Genomic DNA, 12,202 nt, shown 5'->3' with positions numbered 1-12,202 from the left:
GAAAAGCTGTAGCCTTGACCAACCCCTGACTATTCTTAGCCAATTAGAGCATAGTAATATGATTGCCACTTGCTTAAGCCAATCATATCTAAGATGACCTAACTGCCCTAGGAACTCCCCTTGGCCGTGCTTAAAAGGAGCTCACAAGCTTCTCTAGGGGTTGTCGTCAACTTGCTTTTGTGTAGGATGGTCAGCTGCAGCATGCTGAAATGATAAACGTTCTTGTTGATTGCATATGTGAATGGTGGTCTCTTGTGGGACTTCTTCAGGATCCTAACAGATATTGTCTCTTCTTCTCAGTGCCCAAGCCTTGACTAGATGAAATTCCTTTGTTTCTGAGCCTGCCATGTGCTCCTTACTACCATCTGTTCTTCTCCCACAGAACTGACATCATGCTGGCCTCATGAATCAGGGCCTTTCTTCCAATAGTCATGCAATTCCCACTTGTGTCCTGCAGTTCTTGGGGATATTTTGATACCTATTTTTATCATGAACTTGTCTATGAATTGTTAAATCTGCAAACCAATTAAAAATTACTACATTTATTTATTCATTGGGAGTGCCAACACATTTTGAAGTCAGAAGACAATCTATACAAATAGGTTCTCTCCTTCTGTGTGAGTCACAGGGACCAAACTCAGGTTTCGTCAGACGTGGGCCTTTTATCCACCCAGCCAACTCAACAATCCCAGACCAATGCTTTTAATGTAAGGGTTGTGAGATCATACTCATCTTCCCAGAGTCCTCCAGTTAAGTAACTGTATTTTGAGAAATCCATAAAAGGAGCTTTGAACCTGAGGCCGCTACCTAACCAGGCACATCATTAGCTTTGTCTAACTCTTGGTTTATGGCTAGTTGCTCTTCCTCCTGGGTTCAGAACTCCACCTCCATCCATAGTAGTGTCTTGATGTTCATCTTTTACCTTTAAAGCAAATTCTTAGCAGACTAAGCTACCTGCTTGGGTGATCCAGGTGATGTCCAAAGATTCCAATCATCATTTGGGTCACTTAATTACAAAATTGCATCCATTTTGAGAGATCTCCTTCAACCTTATTTTCTCCCCCATAAATTCTGTGATGTTTGGTACATAGCTTAACAGAATATAGGGCTTTTTTTTTTTTTTTGGTAAAGCATATCTCATGACAGAAGTAGCCACACGTTTTCACATATGGTACATGAGAAAAAGCATTTGGAAATCATTAAATCATCGTGTTTCAAGTCTAAGAATGAATAAAACAAATGATCTGTTAAATCAGGAAAAACTTGTGTTGTGGTGGAGGAGTTAATCAGGGCAAGGTGAGCAATGCTGGCACAATTGTGCTATCTAAACTACTGATTAGCATTGCTAAAAATTGTAAAAATCACCATGGTGAGAGGAAAAGATGGATGCAGGCTGCTGGAGAAGTCAGCCATTACTGTCAGAAAATCTAAGCTATTGTAGCATAGGCATATTGCATATGGACAGAGTTTGGAGATGAATATTAGAAAAATACTGCTAGCATTTCAAGTTCAAAGGACTGAAAAAATAGAATATGCGTTTACTATATTATTATTATTATAATTATTATTATTATTACCTCTTTCATACTACTTGACCTTGAAAATATGTTCATGGATTACTTCATGAGTACTCATGAAAACATGTTTAAAGCAATATTGACTTTTCAAGGCCAAGTTGTTTTTTAACAGAGGACATGATTTAAGGCCAACAGGGTCCTGTTTTCCCTTCTGATGTGTCCTTACAGGTTGCTCAGTTTCTTTTGGGCAACAGCCCTGGCTGCTTCTGCCACAACCATTGAAATAACTTTCGCCAATTTTATACATAAAGTCTTACTTGCTTACAATTTTGATTACTCATAAGATTGTACAATAAAAAAATGTCCATTAAATATTTACATATAGTAACCTATGTCCTTTACCCACTTGTTTATTGGGGACATTGATGAGTTTCTCCTTTGCTTCATAAGGAGTTTCATTTTTATGGTTAGGGAGATTTAACATTTTATTATTGTTTTGTTTTTTGTCTTTTTGCTCTTTAAGAATCAACTTAACTAGATTTTGCTTAACTTTTCATACATTAGACTCAAAAATTTTATACCCCCTATATATTGCTCTGGTCTCCATTGGGCCTACTCTAGGCAATGCTATTTTAATTTACTAGATTTTTTAAATACAGCACTAGGAGTAGAACTCAGGACGTGAGTGAGCTATACCAGTAAGTGCTCAGCCATTGAGCTTTACTACCAGGATGTGGATTTAACTTTCTTTCTTTCTTTTTTTTTTTAGATTTATTTATTATGTATACAGTGTTCTGTTTGCATATACACCTGTAGGTCAGAAGAAGGCACCAGATCTCATTATGGATGGTTGTGAGCCACCATGTGGTTGCTGGGAATCAAACTCATGACTTCTGGAAGAACAGCCCATTCTCTTAACCTCTGAGCCATCTCCCCAGCCGGATTTAACTTTCTTAGTTCAACTGGCGAGTTAAAGTAAGTGATAGCATTTCTCCCAAAGACAAATTTTCAGTCACATCTTGCAACCCAGAACAAACCCCGGTGTCTTTCACCTAAAGCTTTTGTTTTGTGTATACCAAATGAGGTGTTTCACTGCTTGGCCAGGGGATACCTCTGACTAGGTTGATGTGCTAAGAGTCTTTGGAGGAGGGCTCAGGTAGCCTCTGTTTCACTCTGGGGAGAGGGTTCACCTTTGTTCTGATGAGTTCCAAAATGGAAACAGTTTTTGGCTGTTACCAAGTACTCTATAACCAGCAGCCTCTCAACATGTCTCTGCCAGACACAAATTCTAATATTTAAAGTACATCAGCTATTAAGGTTCTGTCATGAGACTTAGGAGGATGTGGTTTCTACTGGTTTTTCTTTCTTCTTTTTTTTTCCCCATAGTAGTATTTTTGTTCTTGCTTGACATTAGAATCACCTGAGAGATTTTGGAACACTAGTAACATCTGTACCCTCTCTAGATGATTTCACTCTCTTGCTAACTTAAGCCTGGACAACAGTACACTGAAATAATTTCCTCAGTTAATTTTGGACATTCAGTTCCGAAATTCAATGACTTAAATAAAAAAAATTTTGATTTGGTGGAGTTCTTGCCTGGCTTGCACAAGACCTTGGGTTCAATTCCCATCATTAAGAAATAAATTTAAAAAGAAAAATTTAAATTTGTCGTAATTATCTAGTGCCATAAGTAAAAGGTGCTCATCTTCAGGAGCTTTGTGGAGCCTATGTGATTTTTGGGTACCAAAAATATCATGTGGAGGAACACGGGCGACTACTTCGTGGGGGCTATGCTAAGGGTGTGTTTGATATCTGGGACCGTTTGCTCCCCTCTTAGTGTTGGGGTGGCCATTGCAAAACTTCAGGTCATTGATAAAGGGTATTTATTTATCACTCCCAGGTCTGGAAACAGGGAAGTCCAACATCAAGGCAGTGGCAGATTTGGTATTTGATGATGCCTATTCCTTATAGATAATGTTTTATTTTTATTTACTTTTTTTTTTTGGTATCTTAATAGTGGACATCAACTCTTTCTTAAGGCACCAATTCACTCATGAGGAAAATACTCATGACCGAATCACTTCCTGAAAGACCCACTTCTTAATACTATCATGTTGGTATTAGGTTCTGTGGTTGTTTAAATGAGAACACCCCCCCCCCCCCAACAGGGTCAGTATTTGAACACTTGGTCCCAGTTGGTGATGCTATTTGGGGACGTTTAGGAGGTGTGGGATACAAATTTGAGAACTTGACACCTCTGCCTGGCTTTCCTGTTTGCCCTTTCTGCATTCTACTTGCTAATGAAGATAGGAACCTCCTGCTCCTGTCCCCAGGCCTGCAGCTCCCCATCACTTATCAGTCATGGTGCAGTCTTACCCCTCTGGAGCTATAAGCCACAGTAAACTCCTTCCTATATAAGTTGCCTTGGTTACGCTACTCCATCCCAACAACATAAAAGGCACCAATACAGGTTCCAACATACAAATTTTAGAAGGACACCAAGGTTCCGATCTAGTACTTCTCCGACGTGATCATTTGGGAAGTGGTTTGTAGAAAGGCCAGAGGATTGGCAGAGCTGGGACAGTGTAAGGCCGCCCTACAACGCTTCTTTCCTCCTCAGTTGTCTGTGATGAGGAAGAGAAACTGTAACGTGAAGGACTGCGTGGAGTCTTTGCTGGTTTTAGAGTTTCAGATCCACAGAGCTACCTGGACTCCAGAAGGCCGAGATCTCCCCGAGGCCCTCTGCCGCTCTGGGCAGCTCCCGGAGTCGACCAGCAAATGCTGCTTCCTCGTTGTTTCCGGGAGCTTCGTCCCGGGTTCACACCGCGGAAGTGACCGGACTAAGAGGAGCTTCCCCGCTTCAGTTTAAAGGTAGCACAGTGGCTTCCTTCTTCTTTCTCGGACCCCCAGCCCCATCTCTTTCTGAAGTTCCATCCTCAACTACTGGAAGAACGCACAGGTTGGAGATTCAGCTTCCTGCTCTTCTGGCTGACATCCACAGACTCAGCTAACCAGCAGCGGCAGCTAAGAGAGTGTAAACTACCCCCCCCCCGCTCCCCCCATGCTCACTGCCCTGGCTGTTGGAGGAATCAAAGGCAAACCCCACTGTCTATGATTGGGAAGAAAGGAGATGGCAATCAGGAGCCTCTCTGTGTATAAAATCTTGCGTGGTCAGCACTGCGGGCTCCTCCCCATTGTCTCTCTGAGGGCCCCGGGGGAAATGGCGGTATAGCCTTGTAGCCCGGACGTGTTGAAAAGCTGAGTCAAATATGGTGAAGACAGAGCTGATTTATCACTTCTTCCTTCCTCTCCACAGCTCCACTTCCTCTACATGACTAATGAGGGGGAGCTGCTAAAATACTGAAAAAGAAACCCCTGCCCTCTGGGTTTCTGGTCACACTGCCTATCATTTCTCAAACCTTTCTACTTTCTGCAAAGCGTTCTCTGCATCTGGCTTCTCCAACCCACCGCTTTCTCTGAGAAAGCTCTGTCCAAACTCAGAGCGTCGTCCATCCAGAGCCCCTCACGTCTCCGTGCATCTGCCTGCCCATCCATTCAGAAGACAACTATGTAGCTTATCATGTGTTTCTAGCCAAATAAAAAGATTGCACAAATAAATGGGGCATGGTATAATATTTCAATGCATGCACCCACAGTGTAACGTTTAAACCAGGGTAAACGCATTCCTTTGCTCCAACATTTATCATTTATCTCTTTGTGGTGAAAACTCCAAATTCTGGAAGCTTTGTGAAACACTCAGTCCGGTGAGGCTCTCTGTGTCGCCCTACTATGGACTAGCACACCAGAATCTTACTCCTGTCTATCTTTACACCCATTGACTAGATTTTGTTCACCCAAGCCGTGCCTTAGCCTCTGCTAATCAACAGTCTACTCACAAGGTCCATGGAAGTTGCCAACTATTTTGTGGCAGACTTTGCTGAGTGCGGAGGGGAAACCAACCCCGACATGAAAAGATTCTATACCATCATTCGTTGTAGCTTACAGCCTAGTTTGGGAGAACAAATAGTTATAGGTCAGTGTGGCTTGCTTTGTAATAAACTAAACAGTAAAAGGAATATGAAAGCACAAGGGACTCATGGGAACCTAGGGTTTAACTTTCTTTCCTGTTTGTGCAGTGGTGGGAATTGAACCCCGAGCCTTGTGCATAGTAAGCAAGCACTCTACCACTGAGATATATTCCCCACTCCTTGAGAATCAAGAACTGGAAGAAAGGAAGAGAGTTTGCTGTAGCAGGAATCTTAAATGTTCTTATTAATAAAAACAAACCTGGAGTCAGGTATGGGGGTGACCGCTGGAAGATCGGAGAAGCAGAACAAGCCACAGCTTCCTCACCTGGCCAACTTCTCAGCTGATCCTGTTTCCTCAGACTGGAAGCCTCTGTGTCCTCATATCCAAATGGCTCTCAGCTGAACTGTGCTGCTCAAACCTAAACGCTTAACCAGCCAAATACTTAACCAGCCAAATGCTTCTAGTTTCTGGTCTTCATGCCTTAAATACCTTTCTGCTATCTGCCCTCACTTCCTGCGATTAAAGACGTGAGTCACCATGCCTGGCTATTTCCAGTGTGGCCTTGAACTCACAGAGATCCAAGCCTCCAGAAGGCTAGGGCTAAAGGTGTGAGTGCCACCATTTTCTAGCCTCTGTATCTAGTGGCTGTTCTGTTCTCTGACCCCAGATAAGTTTATTGGGGTGCACAATATTTTGGGGAACACAATACCACCACAGTTTGCTAATCAGAGTAAGAAAAACAAAACAAACAAACAAACAAAAACCCCAGGGCCTAAAGACAAGGGTAAGAGAGTTGAGAATGGCCCACCCAAGGGTCAACTGAAGAATTAGATTGAGACGAGAAGAGACATAGGGAGAAAATGAATGGCAGAGATTTATTGGAGGTCGAATTTGTATTTTAATTCTGTAGGAGCAAGGCAGGCAAGGGGGCTGTTTAAGAAGATAAGCAGCCTCGTCACCTTTGTGCTATGGGAGGGGTTATCCAGGAGAGGCCAAGAGCCAACCAGAGGGCACAGAAAACGGCGGGAGTTAGGTACCAAAGGAAGCCGCAGGCCAACCGCTAAAATCCACTAGCTGGACTTCCTGCTCCAGCCCTTAGGCCTTGAGCTAGTGTGTCCTACTGTGATCCTTCTGTTTGCTCTGAGTTCCTCTTCATTTCTCTTAGCAACCATGGTATTTTGTACCATGAAATCAAGGATTCATTCTGCCCAAGCATGGAAGAATGCAGTGACTGCAGTCTACGGTCAGTGAAAACAATACCCAGATGTTTCCGTGTCTCTAGCCCCAGAACACATCCATCCCAGTGTCTTGGAGGAAGGAGAGGGCTGAAGAAAATGATGAGCTGGATTGACTTGAGGCAATTTGAAGGTCATGTTAATTTCTTCCAGCTGCCATGACAAATTACCACAAATGGGAGTGCTTAGGACAATGGGAATGTATTCTCCCAGATCTGGAGGCCAGAAGTCTGAAGTCGAGATGCTAGAAGAACCATGACCCTCTGAAAAGTCCATTGCAGAGTCCTCCCTTCCTGCTTCCTAACTAACTTCTGAGATTGCTGGCAATCTGTGGCCAGCTGTGGCTTGCAGCTGTCTCCAGTCTCGGTCTCTGTCATTACCTAAGCACTTTCTCTGTATCTCTGAGCCCCAATTTACCCTTCTGTATAAAGTATATCTGTCATTGGATTAGGACCCACCCTAAATCATGATGGGCAACTAAATTGATGACATCTGCAAAAAATCCTATTCCCAAATTAACTTACACTCAGAGGTATCTTATTGAGGATAAAGTATGTTTTGGGGAAGACAGTTCATCCCTCAAGGAAGGGTGTGGGCTTTTTGCTATTGTTTTTCTACCAGTTCAAATCTCTTCTGGGGCGTGGGGGGGGTGGGGGGGGAGGCTCACTCCACATGGAACAGCATGGACCAGTGCCCACTCAAGAACATTAAGTATGTTATGTAGCTGCAGATCTCTTTTCTAGAAACTGTACCCATCCTGTAGCTGCAGATCTCTTTTCTAGAAACTGTACCCATCCGTCCATTCTCCCAGAGTTTGATGGCCTAGGACATGACTGACACTAGGGTCTGATGTGGAAAGATAAGAAAGCCACTCCAGACTCCTCTCTGAACAAATCAAGGATTTATGCTTTCAATTTTCCAACAGCCAAGTAAACTTTTCTGGTTAATTTCATGTAGTTTAAGAGTCAGAAATCAATCTTTTTGTTGTTGTTGTCCAAAAGTGAAATGACTCTGTGTGACTGGGAAAATGTAATTATATAGAATCAGAATTTATTTATAAGGGCTTCTGGAAAGAGTGTGGAACCCTACTTGAAGTTCCTGAGTCTGAGCACACCAGGGAGATAGTTGAAGCCAGCAGGGATGGGGGCCCCTGAAGGAGGTGAACTATGTGCCACTACCCTCCAAATCTCCAGTTATAGGGGCAGCTGGGATCCTGATTGTGCAGGGTTACCCAGAGTCCTCTTGGATTACCATGGAGACAACTGGAACCAGCAGTGATGCTCCTTTGGAGCTTCTCTGGAAACTTCCAGAAGATAGTAAGCATTCAGAGAGTAACACCAGAGCCACCCTGTCTTTGTGCTCACTTCTCTCTTTGGAGCCATCAAGTGTGACTCCTCTCTCACTATCATGAATCCTTAGATCAATGGTTCTGTAGCTTTCCAACTCCATGACACATAATATGTCACAGCTGAAGGAGGATTCTCCAGGATCATGCTTCCTAATGATAAATTCCAAGCACTAGCCTAATGTAAAGCTTACAATAAAAAAATCCTGCCCAATCTCTCAACTGTTACCCCATCCTATTAGGATTTTGTTACACTATAACCTGCAGGTAAAGTTCAACATTCATTAAATGAAATAAGTAGTTGTTGTGGAATGTTTCTTTACATTGTGTGAAAATGTGTCACTGTGATTGGTTTAATAAAAAGCTAAATGGCCAATAGCTAGGTATAGGCAGGACTTCTGGACAGAGACAACTCTGGGAAGAAGAAAGGCAGAGTCATCAATGGACACAGAGGGAACAGACATGCAGGAGGAGAAGTAAAAGCCAGCCCTGGTGGCAGCTTCTGTGGCTGCGAATCCAGCGGTGAGTGGCTGGCTACCTTGTGATCTCATGCCCCAAGTTGGATGCGGGATAAAGTGCTTATCTAATTATTCTTTATCAATAAAAACTTGGGAGTCAGATTTTGGGGTGAGAACCTCAATGATCAGAGAAGCATCAGAACAGTGATCAGTGACCTCCTCTATCTCTCATTCCTCCATCCAAAGGGTCAAGACCCTCTCTAAGCCCCGCCCTACTACTTCCTGTGTCTCTCTATCTGACCTCAGTTCTCCAAAACCTCTATGGTTAATTTTGGTCAGCTAGTAGCTAGATCGGCCCTCTGATTCAAAGCAAACTTTATTGGTAGTCACGGGAGTATCAGAATGCTATCAAAATATCACATAAGTAGTCACCATCTCTGGCTATTGCCCAATGTACCAAAGGCTGATGGTTTCTACTCATGCTGCAAATGGGCTGTTCCACACCCTTTAATAATTACTGACATGACATGGTAAGCATAAGGCATTCATGAAAATGGCTATATTTATTCCCCAAGCCATCAAAAGTGAATTCATGTTATTTTGTGTTAATATATTTATATTCATTTGCATGCCATTTAAAAAAATTAATTCCACGCCATTTAAAAAAAATTTAATTCCAAGACTTGAAAGTGAATTCAGGAAACCCATGCTATTTATGTTCAGGACTCACGGAAGGGTAATTTAATGCAAGTGGCCATCATGCACACTTCACCAAAATCCTATGCAAGAGAGTCAAGACATGTGTGAAGAGTTTGGCTGTCTCCTGGGAGATGTTTTATTCCTTTTACCCCGAGTTACTGGTGTGTGGGAAGTGGGAATACATGACAAGCACTGCAGTGAAACATCCAATTTCATCATTCAGACCCAGACCTCCAGCTATCCCCTAGGTCTGACTGAAACCCTTGCCTTTGTGAGCCTCTGATGCCCAGAATGGGCAAGTATGACTACCCTGTTGCTGTCCTCCAGAATGAGCCATGATTCATCTATAAATGGTTTAGCATTTCCTACCTCTATCAGCTCTCTGTCAGTCTAGCCTAGTCCAGACTTTGCTACCTCTGACCTTTCCGTAACAGATATCACTGTGACAATTAGGGTTTGAATGTGAAGTCTCCCTCAGACAGTTTTAAACGCTTGGCTCACAGCAGGTGGTGCTCTTTGGAGACATCCCAGAACCTTTGGGAATGGTGCCTAGTTGGCAGAAGTGAGTCACTGTGGGGCAGGCCTTTGAGGGATATAGCCAAGCCTGGCTGCTGGTGCTGTTCTCTGATTGCTGCCTACTGCTGGATGACCAGCTGCCTTACCACACAGCCAACCCTCAACAGAGCCCCTCCCTTGAGCATGCCTTCCATGCCACAGCGCCTTCATTTATTCCTGGAAGATAATTTGTCACAATGATGAAGAAAATAACTCATACAGTGACAGAAGCTACTTCTTGACCTTGTACCAGGTAGGAATATGTACTATGGCCACATTTTTATGATTAAAGATGTTCCACTTTCCATTTATAGGAATTTAATACAGTTCTAAATCATCTGACTTCTCTTCTTGGCACCCATGCGCCACCCCCATGCTTAGAAATGACTTATGCCATTGGTGAATTTGAGACTCCCCTTCATCTTCACAAGACCTGTGTATACTAAGCCCTGCTCCTCTATGAGCCTTTGTTGGCAACTGTGTATGATCAAATGGAATGCATTAAAAGCTGTATTATCCATTATCTATCAGGCTTATTGGAAGAAACATGGTTTTTCTCCATGAATCTGCTGAACCCTGTGTCTATTTCAGTGAATTCCATCTCTGTGTCTATTTCAGTGTGGAGATGGCAATGATTTGATTAGGGTGCCTTGAACCCTGAAATTCTAAACACTGAAAGAAAAAGAAAATGAAGAGAGATTTCTGTTCCCAAGGAAACTATAATCTGCTGTGATAGAAAAGGAAAATGTATTGTTGACAAATTTATTGTGTAAATGAATATGAGGAAATAGAAATAAAGGTAGTTGTGAGGTGTAACACTTATTGTTACTAAAAGGGGAAGTGAAGAAATATAGAGTGTGGCTATATGAAGTTGCGGGAGATTAGATTCAAATAGTCTGAGGCTTTATAAAGTAGGGTAGGGGTGAGTTGGAGGGGCAGATTAAAGTGAGTGGAAAATGCAATAAAAGCAAGTGAATTTCACACCCACTCACTGATACAGCAATGATAAACGCAGATAAACCACACTAAAAGTGTTGACTTAAGACAGTGGGAAACCATTGAGAGGAGTAAGAGCAGGGCAATGGCCTGGTCTCAATTGCATGTTAGAAAGTCTCTTGACAGAAGAGAGGTGTGGGAGCTGGGGCCTTAAAGGTCCTTGGGAAATGGAAAAGAGGCCATTGCACATTGTGAAGGAAAGCCTCTGGGAGTGTTAGAGACAAGAGACATGTAGGACTTACTGATTTTTGTTTGTTTGTTTTTTTAATGAAACCATAAGTGTACTCTGGGAAGTATTGGGTACATTTGAATGGTACAGTTGGATAGAGATGGATTTTTGACTCATTCTAGATTGTGATTGAGATGGCACCTTCCATCCTAAGACAGCTAGAAGATGGTGTCAACTCTTTTGACTTGTTTGTCTCAACATTCTTCCAATGGATGTGCCTGATTTCAAGATCATCCAATGCTTGCTTTCTACAGAAGGTATCTCTCCTCAAGTTTATGAGTAATTTATTTAATGGTTGTGTACTGGGTAGTTGGACATGTAGAAATAGAAAAAAAACCCAAACTTCTAGAGTTATTTAGGTCTTTAAAAAAGAATACATATTTTTGTTCAATAGAAAGGATCATTGTAACATTTCTCTAAAAAAGTAGATCTGCTTGCAGTAAAGAAATGGAGAAGTGGATATCCAAACAGAGAATGAGGTCATGTTCCTTTCTCACCATATATATATATATATATATATATATATATATATATATTATATTATATATATGAACTAAAGATGGATTTTAGACCTGAACATCATAGTTAAAACTAAACAGTCACAGAGGAATTTAAGGAGGAAATCTTCATGGTCTTAGATTGAGCAAAGCCTTCTTAGGTATGACACACACAAAAAGCACAGCCGACTAAAGCTGAATTTCATCAAAAACTAAAAACATGTATGCTGCAAGGGATGCCATCAAGGAAGTGTGTGAGCCCCAGAATAGAAGAACAAGGGCTTATAAACAATATCTGATATGAAATTAGTAAGCAAAATATATCAGTTATGCTTGCTGCTCAATACAGAAAAAGATAATTCAATGGAAAAAATGAGCACAAAATTTGAGTAGACATTTTTCTAATGGGCACATTAAAAAAATACCATGTTGCATCATTTGGGAAGCACAAATATAAGCAGAATGAGATGGCTCACTCATTAAGATATTTTTAATCTTAAAATACTGGTAATTACAAGTGCCAGCCAGGGTGCAGAGAAAGTCATAGATGATTGGTGGGAATGTGAAATAAAGAAGTCAATCAGAAAACTATGTGGCAGTTCCTCAGAAGTTTAACATAAAGTTGCCACATAATATTAGGTA

This window comes from Peromyscus leucopus, chromosome 17, assembly GCF_004664715.2.
Source record: "Peromyscus leucopus breed LL Stock chromosome 17, UCI_PerLeu_2.1, whole genome shotgun sequence".
NCBI classification, from domain to species: domain Eukaryota; kingdom Metazoa; phylum Chordata; class Mammalia; order Rodentia; family Cricetidae; genus Peromyscus; species Peromyscus leucopus.
Note: the sequence above shows the minus strand (reverse complement) of the source record.